Genomic DNA, 18,642 nt, shown 5'->3' with positions numbered 1-18,642 from the left:
GATTCAAGTTGACAACACTGCATTCTCTTTGCCATGTACACATGGAGGCACGTCAGGTTCCACCTAAAGCTATCATCAGGTTCCACGCTGCCCAGGGGCCCAAGCCTAGTCACTCTGCATGATCTCAATTCACCACCCACAGAGAAGCCTGCAGTTTTCTTCTGGTGCACGGTGTGGATGGTGGATGCATTTCCCCTGAAGACTTGGAGACGGGAGCCTGGCCAAGGAGGCCAGTCAGCAAGGCCCGGACTTGCCCTTCTGCTGTCTACACACAGTACCCAAGTCTAGCAGTGCTGACTCTGTGGTGGGATCCATCTGGGCCTGCAGAGGACCCGGGGCACAGGAACCGTGCAGCCTGGCTGCCGCCAGAGGCCTAAGGCATCCCCACGAGGCTCTCTAGCCAAGGTGCCTTCACCACAGGCAGAACCATGCAAGAGAACTGCCTGCTGAACTGGAAACGTCCCAATCTGCTCAGCCAACACTGAAAGACGACAGCCACCTACAGCTGCTGAGCCCCAAAATGTGGCCACTGGGCCTGAAGGGCTGAATCTGGAATTTAATCTGTGAAGTTCTTTTCAAATGTGTTTAGCTATGTAATCAAATCTTTATTCTAATTAAATGTAAAGGAGCCTCCGGCTATGGGCTCCCTTGTTGGGCATCACAGCTCCAGGGAGTAAGAATGGGAAGGAGAGGCCCAGAGCCTCTCTGCATTCTCCAAGCTAATTCAACATGTCATCATAAGGAAAGGCACTCCAGCAGGAGAGGTGTGTATGGAAAGAATGGGGTTGCCTCTGACACAAGCATGATCCCCATGGCATCACAACTGCCTCAGCCAACAAGCAAAAGACAATGATGCCCACCTCGACAGGCCACCGGATGTGAAGACGCACCCCAAGCCCTAGTCCCACAGCAGCCAGAGACCACCCGCTGCTCGTCCCAGGTAAAACAGGCAGAGCTTCCCGAGCCCTCAAAAAGAGGAAGAATTAAGGCAATTCCCGTGATTCCCACGACATACATGACACTCCTCACAGACAGACAGACTTCGCTGTGAATGTGCAGAGGACGGTGCAGTCCCTAGGTGGGCTGCTTCTTCCATGGATCGGGGAAGAAACCAGATCCGTTTCCTTGTAGGAGAATCATTTGTACCGTGATTAGACAGAAGATAGAAGGTGGCTGATGTTATCAAATCACCAAGCACCGCACGGCTGCTTCTCCAAGGAGGACCTGGAAACTTGCAGCCACCGGCGTAGGGGCCGCAGTGTTTACAATGGAGACACGGGTGACTGAGGTCTGGCTTCCTCAGGGAAGCTAAATTTGAACTTTCACCACTGAGGAATCGGTCATTTACAGTCACTCACCCTCAATGCAGAAGAGGGCTCAAGACACTGCACCAGACTTCAACACTCAGGGTTAGCGTCAGGGTTAAATTCACAAGTTTTACAAAATGTATTTACTTGGGATGCCAGAAGAGATGTAGCTTCACAAACACCGCCCCCCCCCATAAGGGTTTGCTTAGCTCTTTCACCAGTGGATCCCACCAACAGATGACACATCCACACCTCGTCCATGGCAGCACAGAAAACCACTTGGAAGACGGCCACTCCCACCAAGCTTCCTGGCTTTGGTGTTTAAAATCTGCATCTCAAGCTACCAATGAGTTTCTACACAGAATTGGAAAGAACTGCTTTAAAGTTCATATGGCACCAAAAAAGAGCCTGCATCACCAAGACAATCCTAAGTCAAAAGAACAAAGCTGGAGGCATCACGCTACCTGACTTCAAACTCTACTACAAGGCTACAGTAACCAAAACAGCATGGTACTGGTACCAAAACAGAGATATAGACCAATGGAACAGAACAGAGTCCTCAGAAATAATACCACACATCTACAGCCATCTGATCTTTGACAAACCTGAGAGAAACAAGAAATGGGGAAAGGATTCCCTATTTAATAAATGGTGCTGGGAAAATTGGCTAGCCATAAGTAGAAAGCTGAAACTGGATCCTTTCCTTACTCCTTATACGAAAATTAATTCAAGATGGATTAGAGACTTAAATGTTAGACCTAATACCATAAAAACCCTAGAGGAAAACCTAGGTAGTACCATTCAGGACATAGGCATGGGCAAAGACTTCATGTCTAAAACACCAAAAGCAACGGCAGCAAAAGCCAAAATTGACAAATGGGATCTAATTAAACTAAAAAGCTTCTGCACAGCAAAAGAAACTACCATCAGAGTGAACAGGCAACCTACAGAATGGGAGAAAATTTTTGCAATCTACTCATCTGACAAAGGGCTAATATCCAGAACCTACAAAGAACTCAAACAAATTTACAAGAAAAAAACAAACAACCCCATCAAAAAGTGGGCAAAGGATATGAACAGACATTTCACAAAAGAAGACATTCATACAGCCAACAGACACATGAAAAAATGCTCATCATCACTAGCCATCAGAGAAATGCAAATCAAAACCACAATGAGATACCATCTCACACCAGTTAGAATGGCAATCATTAAAAAGTCAGGAAACAACAGGTGCTGGAGAGGATGTGGAGAAATAGGAACACTTTTACACTGTTGGTGGGATTGTAAACTAGTTCAACCATTATGGAAAACAGTATGGCGATTCCTCAAGGATCTAGAACTAGATGTACCATATGACCCAGCCATCCCATTACTGGGTATATAACCAAAGGATTATAAATCATGCTGCTATAAAGACACATGCACACGTATGTTCATTGCGGCACTATTCACAATAGCAAAGACTTGGAATCAACCCAAATGTCCATCAGTGGCAGACTGGATTAAGAAAATGTGGCACATATACACCATGGAATACTATGCAGCCATCAAAAAGGATGAGTTTGTGTCCTTTGTAGGGACACGGATGCAGCTGGAAACCATCATTCTTAGCAAACTATCACAAGAACAGAAAACCAAACACCACATGTTCTCACTCATAGGTGGGAACTGAACAATGAGATCACTTGGACTCGGGAAGGGGGACATCACACACCTGAGCCTATTATGGGGAGGGGGGAGGGGGGAGGGATTGCATTGGGAGTTATACCTGATGTAAATGACGAGTAGTTGGGTGCTGACGAGTTGATGGGTGCAGCACAGCAACATGGCACAAGTGTACATATGTAACAAACCTGCACGTTATGCACATGTACCCTAGAACTTAAAGTATAATAATTTTTTAAAAAGCATAAAAAAAAAATCTGCATCTCATACGTGAGATTACACTCCTCTGAACATCAGACATTGCGACTGTCATTTCACCCAAAAGGGCTTTAGGAAATGACACGTGGCCCAGACGCCAGAGGATGCCGGCTGTCTTACTGTAGCCTAATTCCTTTGTGCCTGTATGGAGGCTTCACAGATACAGCCCGGTCACATTAATGACCATATGAGAAGCTCAGGGCATAGACGAACTCAGTACTGAATTTTTCCACATTTATCGCCCTTTTGTTTTATCCAGAAGACAGCTGAGAAAAGCTGGGGCAGATCATCTCCTCGAGCGTAATGACTCCAGCCACTTCTCTTCACCCCAGGTCACCCCTGTCACATGCTTTTAAGAAACCAAAGCAATTCTGTTCTCTTCACTCCGGGTTCCAAGTACCAAATTCCTCCGTTTTATCAATTAGATTATCAAGCAGCCATTTGTAATCTGGAATGCAATCTGATACAAAATTTAAAGTTAATTTAGGTTTCTGTAATAGCTTATTTACGTTATAGACAAGGCATGAATGAAAACTAATCTGTTCATAGGACCAATTTTGTAAACAATCCAATTATTCAAGCAATGATTGTCTTCAGTCAGATGCAAATTTGCTCATAAAAGATTTTCCAGCAGGAATTTTTAAATCCATGGTCTGTATTTCCTGAGCGTGTCTCTGCACCTCCCCAAGTGCACAGCAGGACTTCCCAGGGCATCCCATCAGCAGGCCCACTGAACAGAGTAAGCCCGCAGCCCCCAGCCCAGGAATCAAGTCCGAGCCCCAGCAGCCGCTCGTCCAGCCGGGGCTTCCTCACCCAGCACAGCACCCAGAGGTCTCCCAGGTTTAATGCCACATGTGTGTGGAAAATAGAGTGCTGGAAGGAGCACAGTGGACATTCTACAAATGCAAATTCCCTCCTGGAACAGCCCAGCAACCCTCTGTACCTTCCTCAAAGTACCCACGCCCGGCAGGCATAGAGAGTCTAATGGGGTGCCTAGGAATCAGCATTTAACATGATTCTGATGAATAAAAAAGTTAGAGAGGCCAGTCAGCGACAGGCTGCCGTGGCCTCTACACATCTGCAGGCTCTGAAGAGACACAGATTCAGGTAACAGGCCAGACAGGACAAGGATGGGGAGGTGGAGGGCAAATTCCATGGACCACCAACCACCCCACCATCCCCACTGAGACTCTGTGATTTAAGGAGAGGCAAAGCCAGGGAGAAAAGATGCCCGCACTACGCGAGGGACTGAGATTTCACCTGAAGTGCGCAGCATGTGTCTGAGGGCCAAGGTTGGGCAAGCGGGAGCACAGAACAGGGTTCACAGGCCCAGAGGTGACCCCCAGACCCCACGCAGATCTCCCAAGCACTGCCTGTGTCTCCTGCCTGGTTTATTTCCTGCCCCCCTTCTACTGTGTTGGTTTCTCAGCTGCTCCCTGAAATGCACGACCTCCGCCCCCCACCACCACACCCACCTCTCTACAAGTTTGGTGGACTGAAAACAGCAGGGGGTGTAAGAGCTGGGCTCTGGGGCCAACGTCCTGCCTGAGACATTAGTTCCACCCCACCCAGCTGTGATGTGAGCCCCTGAGAGTTCTCAAATGTGAGATGGGAAGGTAACTGAATCCACGTCCCAGAGCGGCTGTGGAGACTGAGATCACATGCTGCCACACCACGGCATCCAGCACACGTGGGACCCCAGCTGTGTTGCCCCTGATGGGAATCCCTCTATGCCCCCTCTGCCACCAGAGCCAACTCCCAGCAGTAGCTGTGGAGGGTATGTCCTCTATTCCCACTCCACTCACCTCCCATCGCTCCACTCAGTGACCTGCCACGCAGTGGCCACCAGCAAATCTGGCCCCATTGGATAACCGGCCACCACATCTCCCCCACACTTTGGGGCGTCTTCCACTTCCGGTTGTGAAGGGGGCCCAGAAACCGCCCTCAAGGGCGCTCACCTGTTCCTTATTGCACGTAATTACCTGCCACGCAGGACCACCAGCAAACCCGGCTCCACCATCCAGGCTCCGGTGGATAACTGAACCCCACCCCATCCCCCACCTTGGGGCGTCTACCACTTGCGGTTGCGAAGGGGACCCAGAAACCGCCCTCAAGGGCGCTCGCCTGTTTCTTATTGCACGTAATGACCTGCCACGCAGGACCACTAGCAAACCTGGCTCCACCATCCAGGTTCTGGTGGGTAACTCCCCCCGTCCCCCGCTTCTTCCTGCGGTGTTTGGGAGGCTCAGAAACTGCCCTCCAAGGGCACTCATCTGTTCCTTATTGCACTAATACCTCGTTTACAGAAATCCACTTTGACTTCCAGCACTGCAGGTGTGACAATTTAGGAATCCTGCTTGCTTGCAAGCTCCAAGAACTTGAGGTCACGTCCACCTCACCAGCATCCCAGACACCCAGCACTGTCCCATTCTGTGTTTAAAATTCCAAAATACGCTTTCAAAATGCTATTGGCATTTGGTTTACGCATAAAATGCTAAAAACCTTCAAGTGAAGCAAATATCTTCAACAGTTTGATTCAATCCTAACATGTGAGTTACACATCTGCTAAGTTGTAAAACCTCATGCATTTATAACATTTTATGTATGGTCAAATAGTTCATTAATGTAAATTACAAGAATCTCTAAGAGGTTTATTTCTGGCATTAGATGACCAAAGGAAAACTGGGTTCTGGCTGGCTTGCGGGCCTGTAGAGGCAGACATATCTGCTGACACAACCAAGCTCCTTCCTACTGACGTGGCCTCATCCCAGGCCCCTCACCCGCATCCCCGCAGGCCCCTGGAGGAGCAAGCTGACCTGCCTACATTTCTCAAATGCACAGCTGTTGCTCACGCTGCAGATGGAGCTCAAGGCACCAGCAGGCCACCACGCTAAAAATACCACGCAGCGTCCACGCCAGGTGACGGTGGTTTTCACTCCATCCCAAAGCCCCATGTATGAGTTTACAGCCGTGACTACTAAATGGAATTTTAGACCCTCAAGACATACTTTGTTTGCTTTTATGCAACAAAGTTAAAAGACTATCACTCAGATATAGGCTCTGAAGCTGTGGAATAATTATTTGGGAACAGATCCTCTGCCACATCAGGATAAGCACTTGGGACAACACCCCATGGCCTTGATCCACACAAACCCATTCAGACCAGAGGCCTCCCGCACTTCTCTGGAATTTCTGTGGATTTCTGTAAACGAGGTATTAGTGCAATAAGGAACAGATGGGTGCCCTTGGAGGGCAGTTTCTGAGCCTCCCAGCCACACGGCCACATTCAGGCTGAAGCCGCCCCACCTCCAGAAACACTGTCCCTTGCCGAGTTGTGCCTGACTTCTCCCTTTTTCCAGAACTTAACAAAACCTGAAAGGACAGGTCTGTGTAGAAAAACAAACTACTTGCGATTCATCTTCCCAGTTCAGGCTACAGGAACCTCATTTCAGCCCTCACTGTGTTCTGACTGTGGCTTGGTTCCCATAAGAAATAAAGTCAGAATTCCAGTCCCTGTCTCCTGGGCGGTGTGGCAGGCATATATACCTTCATTTATATGAGGAAAGGCGTGGCGAGCCCCCTTCCTTCAGTAAAACTGCACAGTTCCCCGAACCCTGATGTCATCCCCCTCACACCACTGTGAACACCGGGACAGAGCACATTTCAATGTGTGCACCTTCGTGGGCTAGTTTTCTATTTCTCCACTAAATCACCCCAATTTAGCACCCTAAGCACTGACTTATTTTCTCACGTTTCTGGAAGCTGGAGTTCAAAACAGGTCCCACCAGCTAACGTCGAGGTGTCGGCAGGGCTGGCTCTGGGGAAGCGACCGTCTCCTTTCCTCCCACAGCCTCTAGAGGCTTCCGCATCCCCTGGTCCATATCGCACCTACTGTCTTCAGGACCCACAGGGGCCCTGGCAGAAATATCAGGAACCCGGGCTCCAATGCTAGGGCCAAGCCTCCCCCACCCTCCCAGCTCCTCACGCATGCCCGTGCAAGCTAATATAGATTCCACTTTAACTAGTGTCACCTGTGTAAGTGCCCAGCAGTGAAATGGTTAGTCTTGCCCACACAGACCCCGGGAATAAACTCACAGGCCATGGACCACTCCACAAGCAATGAGTGACCACCTGCTCGGGGATCTCCATGGCCCAACAGAGCCCTCCGGTGCCTCCCTATGGGCTCAGGGACCAGCAGCCGGGGTCTGCCGCGCCAGAGGGCCCTGGATAAAAAAGACAGCTCCCATATCAGGAGGCACCCGCCCACGGTTGGGTTCCCGGTACTTTAAATAGCCCAGGTGGACAAGCCGCGCCGCGTGCAACTCCATCACCAGAATAACGACTGCACGTGGCGAGTGCATGGGTGGCCACCCCTCAGCCCAGCTGGCCGCACTAAGCACATCTCCACTGTGACACCCAATCAGACTCAGCTGCTGGCACAGTCCAGGCATCAGCCCCCCAAGAACATTCTGGATCACAATTCACAGTAGTGATTGCGATCAGGGCCACACGTGGCTGAATGTATTTACAGGAGGACGCCGCAGCCGATCTGGCTGGACTGAGAGCATTTCCCACTGTACATTCTTACAACATCATTTTATTTGCACTTTATTAAAATTTTATGGCTTTTTTCTGCCTATCTACTTTATGGGAGTGTTTCTTGTTCTTATGACTGCAGTGATACTGCGAGCTACAACTATCAATGTGTAAAATTAAACATTTCACAAGCAAGCAGCCAGAGGCACCTAACCCGGAGGCCTGTTTTCTTCTCTGAGCCAAACCTACATTGGACTCACAGAAAACGGCACACAGAGAGGGGCTGGATCTCCAGCGCCCATTCCTAGGGTGCCTCCTGGGGAGCAGATATGGAGGAAGAAGCCCTGGGCAACTGCACTGTCCTACTAAAGAAATGTGCATTTGGGTAAATGTAAGCACCAGACTTAAGAGATTAAGCAAACCATGAAAAGAAACCACTAATCACAGCTTCTCCAAAACAGAACTAAACTCCCTTTAGTTTCAATTGGAAAAGCAGAAGTGATGATCAGGATACAAAAAAAATGACAAAGTATGTGAACACAGGAGAATGAACAAGGACCACTGTCTCTTCCTGTGTCAGTGGGAGCCTCGCATCTAAGCTGGATTTAGAAGGTTGCTACTTTGGACTGAAAGTTATCCCCACCCCTAGTTAGTAAGCAAGTGGAGTAGAACGCTTCAATTATTTCAAGGTTTACGGGTAAAACTCTGCAACTCTCAAAACCATTTTAATCGGTGTGAATTTTAAAGTGACTCAATCTGTTGGCTGGAGTATCTAACGGCTTAACCATGGGGTCATGTTGGAAAATTTTTCCAATTGCTTTTGTTTTTCCCTACTGAAGATGGATTTGAACGTTCTCGCAGTTTCCAGTTGGCTGGTTCTGATGTTTGGTCCTGAGGAGGCCCAAGTACCCAGAGAGGAAGAATCTGAAACCTCAAGACACTCGAGTGCTGTCTGGGGAGATGGAGACCCCAACCCCAGGGCCACTGATGGACTCAGCACGGGTGCAGGGCCGCCCGACGCAAGGGCCACATATTTGCCGCTTACAAAACAACATAAGCACACACCCTCAGGTGTGCACACATGCTCTGTACACGCTCACGTCTGTCCATGCCAATACCAGCACACACCCCCAGGTGTGCACACATGTTCTGTACATGCTTACGTATGTCCGTGCCAACAACAGCACACACAACCCCCGGGTGTGCACACACGCTCTGTACACATCTGTCCCCACCAACACCAGCACACACCTCCAGGGGTGTACACACGTTCTGCACATACTCTTGTCTGTCCATGCCAACAACAGCACACACCCCTGAGGTGTGCACACACGCTCTTTACACATCTGTCCCCACCAACACCAACACACACCCCCAGGGGTGCACGCACGCTCTGCACATACTCATGTCTGTCCCTGCAGCCTGAGTCAAACAGTCACAGAGAGGCAGAGGAGGAGGAGGAAGGACGCGATGGGCACTGAGGTCCTGGGCCGGTTCCCCTCCCTACCTCAGGAGAGACGCCTCATGTGATCCTGCCGTCACCCACCCTTCTGCCTCCATCCTCGGTCCTCCCACATGGATCAGGAGGACGCCCACTGCACAGAGCTGTGATGAGCATGAACAGAAGATGGCAGGAGCTCATGCCAAGGTGCTGAGCACAGGGTCTATAGAGTGCTTCTTTCTGCTGTGGCTGACATCATCAAACAAGAGGCTGACATGGCTTCCAGAGAGAAAGTCACTCGCTGAGAAACTGAAACGTGTGACCTAGGAGCCTGTGAAGGTCTAAGAACAAACCAACAAACCAAAGTTTTGTTTGTTTTTCAAACACCATAGCCTGTTTTTTACTTTTTTTAATGCTCTACCTTGGGTATCATTTAGTTTAATTTCAAATTAAGTCCAATAAATACACAAAATCACAGGACTGAGCATGGAGCATTGTTTCACTTCATGTCCTCCAGCCTTTAGGACACATTAAGGAAAGACATGATTCCAGGATTCCCATTAGAAAGGCTGCCCTGAGGCACCTGTTGCAGCAGCCAAATTGCAGCTGTTGGTGCTGCCCCCAAGCTGCTTGGATGAAGCAGAAGATTCCGGAGGTCTCCTCTCTTCTGCCCCTCGCCCAGAAGAGGTGAGGGGAGAAAGGTGAGAGAAGACAGGAAGAAGGAGGAGGGAGGGAGGGAGAGAGGAGGGGAGAGGTAGGGAGACGGGGGGGGCGCAGGGGGAGAGAGGAGGGGGAGGGAGGGAGAGGGGAGGGGGGAGGGAGGAAGAGAGGAAGGGAGAGGGAGGGAGGAGGGGCATGTTCCACCCACCAAGGCAGCTGCACTGCAGAGAGAATGGAGGGTGTGTTGCCTCTCAGGACAGCAAATTCAAGCTGTTTATAATTGTTAGCATAAACAGTGACCAGCTGAGGACAGACTTGGCTTCCATGGAATTCACAGATTCCAGTCATTAAAAATCCCTTCTGAGTTTTCATCTGGAAAACTTTGCAACTGTATTTAGGGACAAGAGGCAGAAGATGAAGCCAACACAATTGGGCTCAAACCGCCATCCTTTTCCTTCTCTCCGCATCCAGGACCCGCCCTGAGCCCCTGAGTGTGAGGACCCGGAGCTGCCTAGCCCAAGGGCGCGGCCCCTGACCAGAGGAGGGAGCTGCACAGGGGGGCCCCCAGCACGTGGATGGCAGGATCTGTGCTATCTCAGTCCCCGGGTCCCAAGCAGAGAAGGTCTGGGGCTCCCAGCTGAAGCTTTGCTGTCTCTTCTGTCACCAAAGTCCAGAAGGACTGAGTGGGACCAACGCCGGACCTGCCGGTTCCTCGGTGGCTGCCAATGTGGCCCTCAGGTTGCGGGTGAGACCCTCTAGGGGAGCCCAGACAGCAGTGAGAATCACAGGCAGGAGTGCTCCAGGGGCCCCAAAACACAAGTGCAGCCTGAGGAAGGCAGTGCCCGCTCAGATCCCCGTCCAGGCTTGTGTGCCACACTCGAGAGGCACACGGCACCAGAATATGGTGCTTTAAGTGGCTTTGTGGGGTGTAGGAACACAAAGTGGGGCCTCGAATGGCTCAGAAGTCACTCCCACCAGCCCGCGGGGACCCGGGCGGCCCCTCTGGTCGTGGCTGGAGTCTCTCCAGGGCAGGCTCCAAAGTCCCGCGGAGGAGGTGAGCCTAGGTCTTGCTCTGACCTGAGGGAGGCCCCTGACAAGTATCCTGAACATGCAGCCACACAGCTGGCTGACTCATCTGAAGGGACCTGCTGAGCCATGAGCCAGGGATGGCTGGAGAGAACTCGACTAACACACGATCCCTGCCCAGGCGCCCACGTGGGGCTCCCACTAGAAAACTACGGAAGCTGTGAAGATGGAGGTGTGCATGGGGCTGTGAGAACCCAGGGAGGAGCCGCAATGGGGACCTGGAGGGACAGAGGGCTGGGCCCCACAAGCAAACGAGGGAGGCCCTCAGTGCCATGAAGACCCCCTGCACCCACCGCTTCAGGCCTGGCTGGCAGCACGACCTTGGCTGCAGGGGCCCAGGAGCACGTGTGTTTGGCAGGAGCTGCCCTCCTGGAGCCGCACTATGGGTACCATCATTTTACAGGCAGGTACCTGATATCAATGATGACAATCAACCATGCCACTCTGAATTACAGCCATGTCCTCAGCGGGTCACTATTTACGCTGACAATTACAAAGAGCTTGAACTCGCTGTTCCAAGAGGCAACAAGCCCTTCATTATCACTGCGGCAAGCCTCTGTGCGGCCCTCCTCCTCCACCGCTTCCCGTCGGGGCAACCTGAAGTCCCATGACGGTGACTCAGAGCCAGCCCAGTAGCTTCAGTGCAGGAAAAATCACAAAATCTCAAACACATCCTAAACATGGGCAGCTGGTAGGAGCTGATTCCTAAATTAAACCTGTTCGGAGGCTTTCTGGGCTAGCACAGCTCTGATCACAGGCTTGCGCTTTCTGCTCCCCTTGAAGGGCGGCCAGGAGACCAGGCTCTGCCATTCTGCAGGCTCCACTAGGTGGAGTCCGCCCTGTGGCCTCGGTGGCCTGTGCCAGACAGTGTGACCGCCGCCCGCAGTGAACACTCGGCACAGCAGAGCAGGCTTGGGGAAGAACAGAAAGTGACCTCTAAGCCTGCAGAAGACGCTAAGCCACGCACGGCCTCACGCGCACTGCGTGTCAATCACGGCCTAAGCAGGAAACAGTTCTTAATAGTTCCAGTAAATGCAAAGGTCGCCCTGGAAAACTGCGTGAACCTTTCTGACTACTCACAGGTGGAGAGCCACTGCCTGAGACACAAAGGTAAAGAATTAACCTGAAACTGCATATTATAAAACTTATTTTTAAATGATGGTGCTTAATTGAAAAGACTCCCAAAGAATACTGCATTAGAAAGTGACAGAGTGAAACTGTGAGGCTGACCACAGGAGTCCCTGGAAATTTCACCAAATGTTGTGTCAAAACTGGGAAACAGAAGAACCGCACCTGACGAAACATTCGATTAATCACTCGAGTCCTCCCCACATACGAAGCTATGTTAAAAAGTGTTCCCAGAAGGTAAAGTGAGCAGGAGGGCTGTGAACACACAAAGAAAGAGCCACTTCATCCACGGACCACGACAAAAGAAACGCTAACGAGTGCCGACGACACGCTGGAGTCCAGGACTCCAGGCGCAGCTGTGAAGGTGACACTCAGGGTCCCACTGTCCAGATGGGAAGCCAGGGTGGAAACACCAGGGAGCCTGTCCCAGGGTGCAGAGCCAGTGAACGGTGGTTCATACTGGGCCAATCCCAGCTGCCAGGCTTTGGGGCTCCTGGGGACAGAATCCTGTTGACTTCACTCTGGGGTGCGAGAGGTGGCAGCATCCCCCAAAGGCACCGGGAGAAGTGGTGTTACCCTCCATCCCCTGTCCCCGGCATTACCCTCCGTCCCCTGTCCCCAGGTTGCTCACCATCCTCCTCACCTCCAGGCCCCTCTTCCTGTCCTCCCTCATTTTCCTGTTCACCCAGAGCACGTCACATGACTCTTCCCTTTTCAAGAGGCTCAGCTGCACCCAGAGGCATTCCAGCCTATTCGGGACGGGACACACACCCTGGGGAAATGCCAGCACAGGGCCAGAAGGGCCTGAGACCCTCTCACTGTTGCCCAGGAAGGATGGAACAGCCCACCATCATGCTGCTTGTCAGGCAGGATGAAAACTTCTGTGTCCAAAATGTTCTTTTCACTAGAACTGTTCAGACCATTCGTGAACGAATCAGTTAAATACCAACAAGGGCTATTCCCACTTATTCTCTGGCTACAGTTTTCCACCCATCAGCAACCACACTCCTAGGACTTATCCCTAACGAAGTATCAGAGCCTTGTACCTTTTAGGAAAACCTCTTTCTCTCCAGCTTTGTCCTCCTTCCACAAAAGGTGCCTCTGACTGCCTCACTCGCCGTACCAGCATTTCACTTGGCTACAGAGGAAAATCTGCATGGGGCTCAGAGGTGGGTGGTCCCCGCATGGGCAGCAGCTCTGTGACATCCTCTGAGGAGCCTGGCCCAGGCCTGCCCCACAGGCCAAGACTCTGGCTTCTGGCACTTGGGCCCCCAAAGCTGCTTTCCCTCCAGGCATCATGCCCCAGGCAAGAAGGCCAGACAAGGGCTCAGGGCTGCTGTGGGTCGAGAAAGCCTCCCGACACCTCCCACTCCAGGAACCCCCATCAGCATCCCAGCATCTGGACCTGTGTCACCAGCCGCTCCGCCGTACAAGAGAATTGGATTTTCAGCTGGGTGTGCTGCTTCCCTAAACAAAGTAGGGTGTTGTTACTGAGGAAAAAGGAAAAAGCTGGCATCTTCTTGGCAACCCCGTGACATCCAGCCACCGGTTTTCACCACCCCAGAGATGTCCACCCAGGGCAGATAGTGTCTTCAACCAAGTGTCACTGACCCAGAAGTGCAGTAATTAGTACACCTACTCCTTCACCTTTACACCCAAGAAAAACATGTTTGCCAGGCAAATTAGATGTCTGTGAGGTGTAAGGAAACCCCAAGCCTGCTTTAAGCCTCAGACTTTTGAAACAGTTGAGGGCCATGCACACAAGAGCAAGGCTGCACCCGAAAGCTCTGCTCCTGCCGGACGTCACGGAAAGACTGCACGGCTCAGCCACAGGGACCCTTCCAGGAATTCACCAGAGGGACCTCCGTGGTACACGCAACGATGTGCACTTCGTTCAGCCTCGAACAGACCATGCCCTCATTCCAGGGTCGGTGATCCACCTCCTGCTATCAGCCCCCCACCTCACCGAGGGTCTGCGTCTGCATCTGTCATAACTTTGCTGTTTTACCCGGGTACTAAAATGCAGCATCGGGATGTTTAAAGGTCTTTAAGTACCAACATTCTGGGTGCAGTTCTTGGCACTTTAATGTGGTCACTCGATGCAGGCCTCACAACTCTGAGGTAGCTCATACCTTTCCTACCTAACCAAGGAAGAAACAGAGGCATGGAAGGTGTAGCTCCAAAGGAGCAGGTTAGTATTCAAACCAGTGATCTTCGTCACATGCTGACCTACCTCTCAGGCTGAGATAACGTTGAAAATTAACCAGGTAGAACAGTGTTCCATAAATCAGCTGGAAATGGTCCTTGTGGATGGGCCTGTGGTTATTCCCTGAAGAACAAGACCATTAGCCCAAAAATCCACCTATGTCACACTCAAATGTTTACATATCCAATTATTTTTAAAATACTCCAATCAAGCATGTTTACAGCCATTTAGAGCCATATAGATTGTCTGCTTTGCTGACAACCCAAGACCTCTGTCAGCAAAGGACACGGTGCCAGAACCAGAGAAGGTGGGACAGAGACACAAATAGGAACCGCTCCGTCGCTGGGAGCCTCGCTCTGATGGGCCCTCGAGGACATGTCACAGACCACCGGGCACAGGCAGATGGCAGGCCAGGAGAAGGGGCTGTGCTGCCGGGAGGCAGTGCTTCGAGCTCTAATGGATGGAACACTGCTAACCAGCGAAGGTGGAGAGAGGGCACCCGTCTGAGAGGATGAAGAGGCAGCAAAGCACAGCTGGCCTCGGGGAACCGGAAGCCACAGGGACATCAGGCTGGGTGCTGCTATCTGCCGGCCACTGGCTGGGGGACTGTACTGGGCCTGGAGGGACATCTCTGACACTCTCCACCGGATGCCAGGGGCACCCCCAGCCCCAGGTGAGAACCACGGATCCCATGGTGAATGAGGCCAGCCTGTGGGAAGTGGGGCTGGGACAGCTCTGCACAGCTTAATAGAAAAATTGGATTCTATTTTGTGGGGCTTTGGTGACGCCAATGGCTGGTCAGTGCTGTCCGTCAGGAAGTGATTTGATGATAGATTAGAGAAGGGGCTGCCAAGGCCAGCGGGGCACTCGCTGCCTGGGTCCAAGGAAAAGGAAATAAAGGCTGGCGATGTGACAGTGTCGGGGAGCACAGAGGGAAGGAACTGGTGGAGACACAGGGCTGGCCCTGCCCAGAGATACGAGCAGGTACCCGGGGGTTGTCCTATTAATTCTTCTCACAGCACCAAGAGGCAGCTGTGAGGATCCCTCTCCTGAGGACAGAACTGCTCCAGAACCACACAGCGAGGATCCACAGAACCAAGATCCGGGCCAGCTCCACAGTGGGCGATCTTGACCCCTCACCCATGGTCCTGAGGCAGGGATCAGAGCCCCCTGGATACACAGACCCTCCCAGGAACTGCAGGAAGGGGAAGCAGACGCCCCGGACCAGCGGCAGGACCCAGAGATTCTGCCCTCCAGGTCACATGGGGACCAGCCACTGCACAGGTGGACACACGGTGCTTTAACCTGCGCTGGGGAAAGGAGCCCTCGCTCTCAGGGTGGAGACCGCAGCTCGATCGGGCCGGCCTCCCTGCTGGGCACAGCCTGAGCCAGAGGACCAAGGCCAGAGAGGATTACCAAGGTTCACCTGGCCCAGCTTCCGGCAGCCCCCGACTAGGCCACTACCCTCACCTGAACAGCCCGGTCCATCACCAAGCCCCACCCTCTTCTGCCAGCCCTGCCCCCACAAGGCCCCGCCTCTCGCATGCAAGCCCCGCCCCCAAGGCCTAGCTTGCCTGCAGCCCCGCCCCACTGGCTCCACCCCATCTCCTGCAAGCCCCATCCTCAAGGCCCAGCTCACCTGCATCCCCACCTACTAGGCTCCACTCCTCACCTGCAAAGAGCCACCCCTCACTAAGCTCCTCCCATCACTTGCATAGCCCCGCCCAACATAGCACGCCCTTCTAGAAACCCTAGACACACTAGGGTTTCTGCCACCAAACCTGATGATTCGCTGAGTGTGAGCACGAAGACTCAGTGCCCTGATCTGTTCAGTCAGGTTTTGCCATCAAATAGTTTGCTCTAAACTTCTGCAGAATCTTTCAGTTTTCTGAGCCATTTGGGTTTCAAAATTATAAAGAAGAAATTGTGGACCTATACTTACTTGGCTTTATATTAAAATGGATTCATTTGTTTTTTGTTTTGTTATTTGCTTAAACCTTTTCCTTTTTTTTTTTTTAGCATAGTAACTAAAAATGACAACACTTCACATATTTGGCCAGCTGTTGGCTCTGTGCTATGCTTGATGTTGTAGCAAATGTAAAAGACAAACAGCTTACTGTCTAGAAAGCCTGATGCGGCTGTGACTGGAGGCACATGGTGGATGCCATGCAGAGGGCCAAGGACAAGGGCGGGAGGAGGAGTGGGAGCTGCTGCTGCTGGGGGGAGAGGGAAGAACTGGAGAGGGTGGTGTGAGAAAGCAGCTGCCTCTGGGCAGGGCTCCAGAAAGGGAGCCAGACAAGTGACTAGGGGGTTCCAGGCAAGGTCCAGGCATGGGAGTCCTGACAACAGACTTAGTGCATTTGTGAAATCCTGCAAAGGCCGGGCAGACACCTGAGTTTATAGTACTGGCTAGTATTAATAACGGCCTCACCCAGAGTGGTAGATTTTTCTCCTTTGTTTTTCAAATTTTATAGAAAAGTACTTATTTTTCAGACTGGGACTCACCCTGTCACCCAGGCTGGAGTGCAGTGGCATGATCTTGGCTCACTGCAGCCTCGAACTCCTGGGCTCAAGCGATCCTCTCACCTCAGTCTCCCAAGTAACTGGGACAAGGTGCCACCACGCCTGGCTCATTTTGTGTGTGTGTGTGTGTGTGTGTGTAGGTGTAGGTGTAGGTGGAAACTTTGTTGTCTAGGCTGGTCTCAAACTCCTGAGTTCAAGTAATCCTATTGTCTTGTGTATTAGTCTAATCTCACACTGCTATGAAGAAATACCTAAGACTGGGTAATTTATAATGAATGAGCTAAAAAGTAAAGAGGTTTAATTGACTCACAGTTCTGCATGGCTGGGGAGGCCTCAGGAAACTTACAATCATGGTGGAAGGCACCTCTCCACAGGGTGGTATGGAAGAGAATGACAAGTGAAGGGGGAAGCCCCTTATAAAACCGTCAGATCTCGTGAGAACATACTCACTGTCATGAGAATAACATGGGGGAACCGCCCTCATGATTCAATTACCTCCTACCAGGTCCCTCCCACAACATGTGGGGATTATGGGAACTACAATTCAAGATGAGATTTGGGTGGGGACGAGGCCAAACCATATCACCTTGGCCTTCCAAAGTGCTGGGATTAAAGGTGTGAGCCACTGCGTCCAGCCATAGAAACTTACGATAAGTCATGTTTCTTGTTTGAGAAATAGCTACCATGAACGCTATTATTATTAAAGCTATATATTATTAGAAAGCAGACATCTCACTGTATCTGCTGATTTTAAATGCATTGATCATCTGATACAAAGTACGGTAAGCTTGGAAACAAGTAATTTAACAGCGGTAGATGATGCAGGTCGTAGTGGGCCGCTTATGCATGACTGTTGGATGGCAGGCTCCCTAGATTGGGCTGAGGAGATCCGAGGTCTCACCTCTGCCAATGACTTGCTGTGTGCGCTTGGCCAGGTGACTCATGGCACCTGGACGGAGGGAGTGGCAAGTGGCATGGTGATCACAGGGACGTGGTATGTGATTGAGGGAGAGGGCCGGCTGGCCTGACTGGAAGAGAAGACAGTTTCTTTCATACCGAGGAGTATGGACACTTACCAGGAGGCTTGCCTAAGGTAGGAGAAGATCTTCCACCCTGCCCCAGGAGTGGGGAGTCTTTCATCTTTTTGGGGGGCATTTCTATCCTCCCAGCCCCTCCAGCTGTTCTGGAAGCACCAGCTTTGTGCTTACAGCTACCACCGAGAATCCATCCCAAACTAGGAGAAGCAAAGACTGATCCTGGACCGTCTCCCCGCTGTCGCCGGCTAGCCCACTCCAGCATTGCCCGTCCTGCAGGCCCGTGCTTCGCACTACAGGAGATTATATGCACAGAAACAGGAGGCACACAGCCGATGTTGGAAGGGGTGCTGTGTTACTGAGGTGCAGAACACAAAAGCAGGAGGCACTCAGCAGGTGTTGGAAAGGGTGCTGTGTTACTTAGGACTTAGGTGCAGCACAGTACCGTGGGAAGGGCAGACACCAGGGCGAATCCTGGCTCTGATTCGGGCAGCTTGCTTCATCACCCTGAGCCTCAGTTTTTTCATCTGTAAATGAGGATGAGAATACCTCCGTCACAGGATTCTATGTGACATGATTAGAAAATGCCTAGCCAAAAAAGAATAAAAAATTTAAAAAATAAAAAAATGGAAAATACCTAGCCAGTAATAAGCACTCAAAAATATACATATATACACACACATTCTCATCTGCCTTTTTTAGGTCTTACTTTCCTTGTTTGTAGGATAAGGGACTTGGACAGGATGGTTCTGTTCTATCCAGCTCTGAAGTACTGGCTTCCCGGCATCATCTAAT

At 51.3% G+C, this 18,642-nt stretch overlaps 1 protein-coding gene and 1 pseudogene across 1 annotated transcript in view; both read right to left on the bottom strand.

Annotated features, from left to right (window-relative positions):
- The window catches only part of DEFB108B (defensin beta 108B), an 875,574-nt gene that overhangs the window by 310,281 nt on the left and 546,651 nt on the right, over positions 1–18,642 (bottom strand). The window lies entirely within an intron of this gene.
- On the bottom strand, positions 10,466–11,352 carry LOC135964859 (uncharacterized; annotated as a pseudogene).

The sequence above is a fragment of the Macaca fascicularis genome, chromosome 8 (genome assembly GCF_037993035.2).
Source record: "Macaca fascicularis isolate 582-1 chromosome 8, T2T-MFA8v1.1".
NCBI lineage: Eukaryota > Metazoa > Chordata > Mammalia > Primates > Cercopithecidae > Macaca > Macaca fascicularis.
This window is presented reverse-complemented; position numbering and strand designations above follow the sequence as displayed.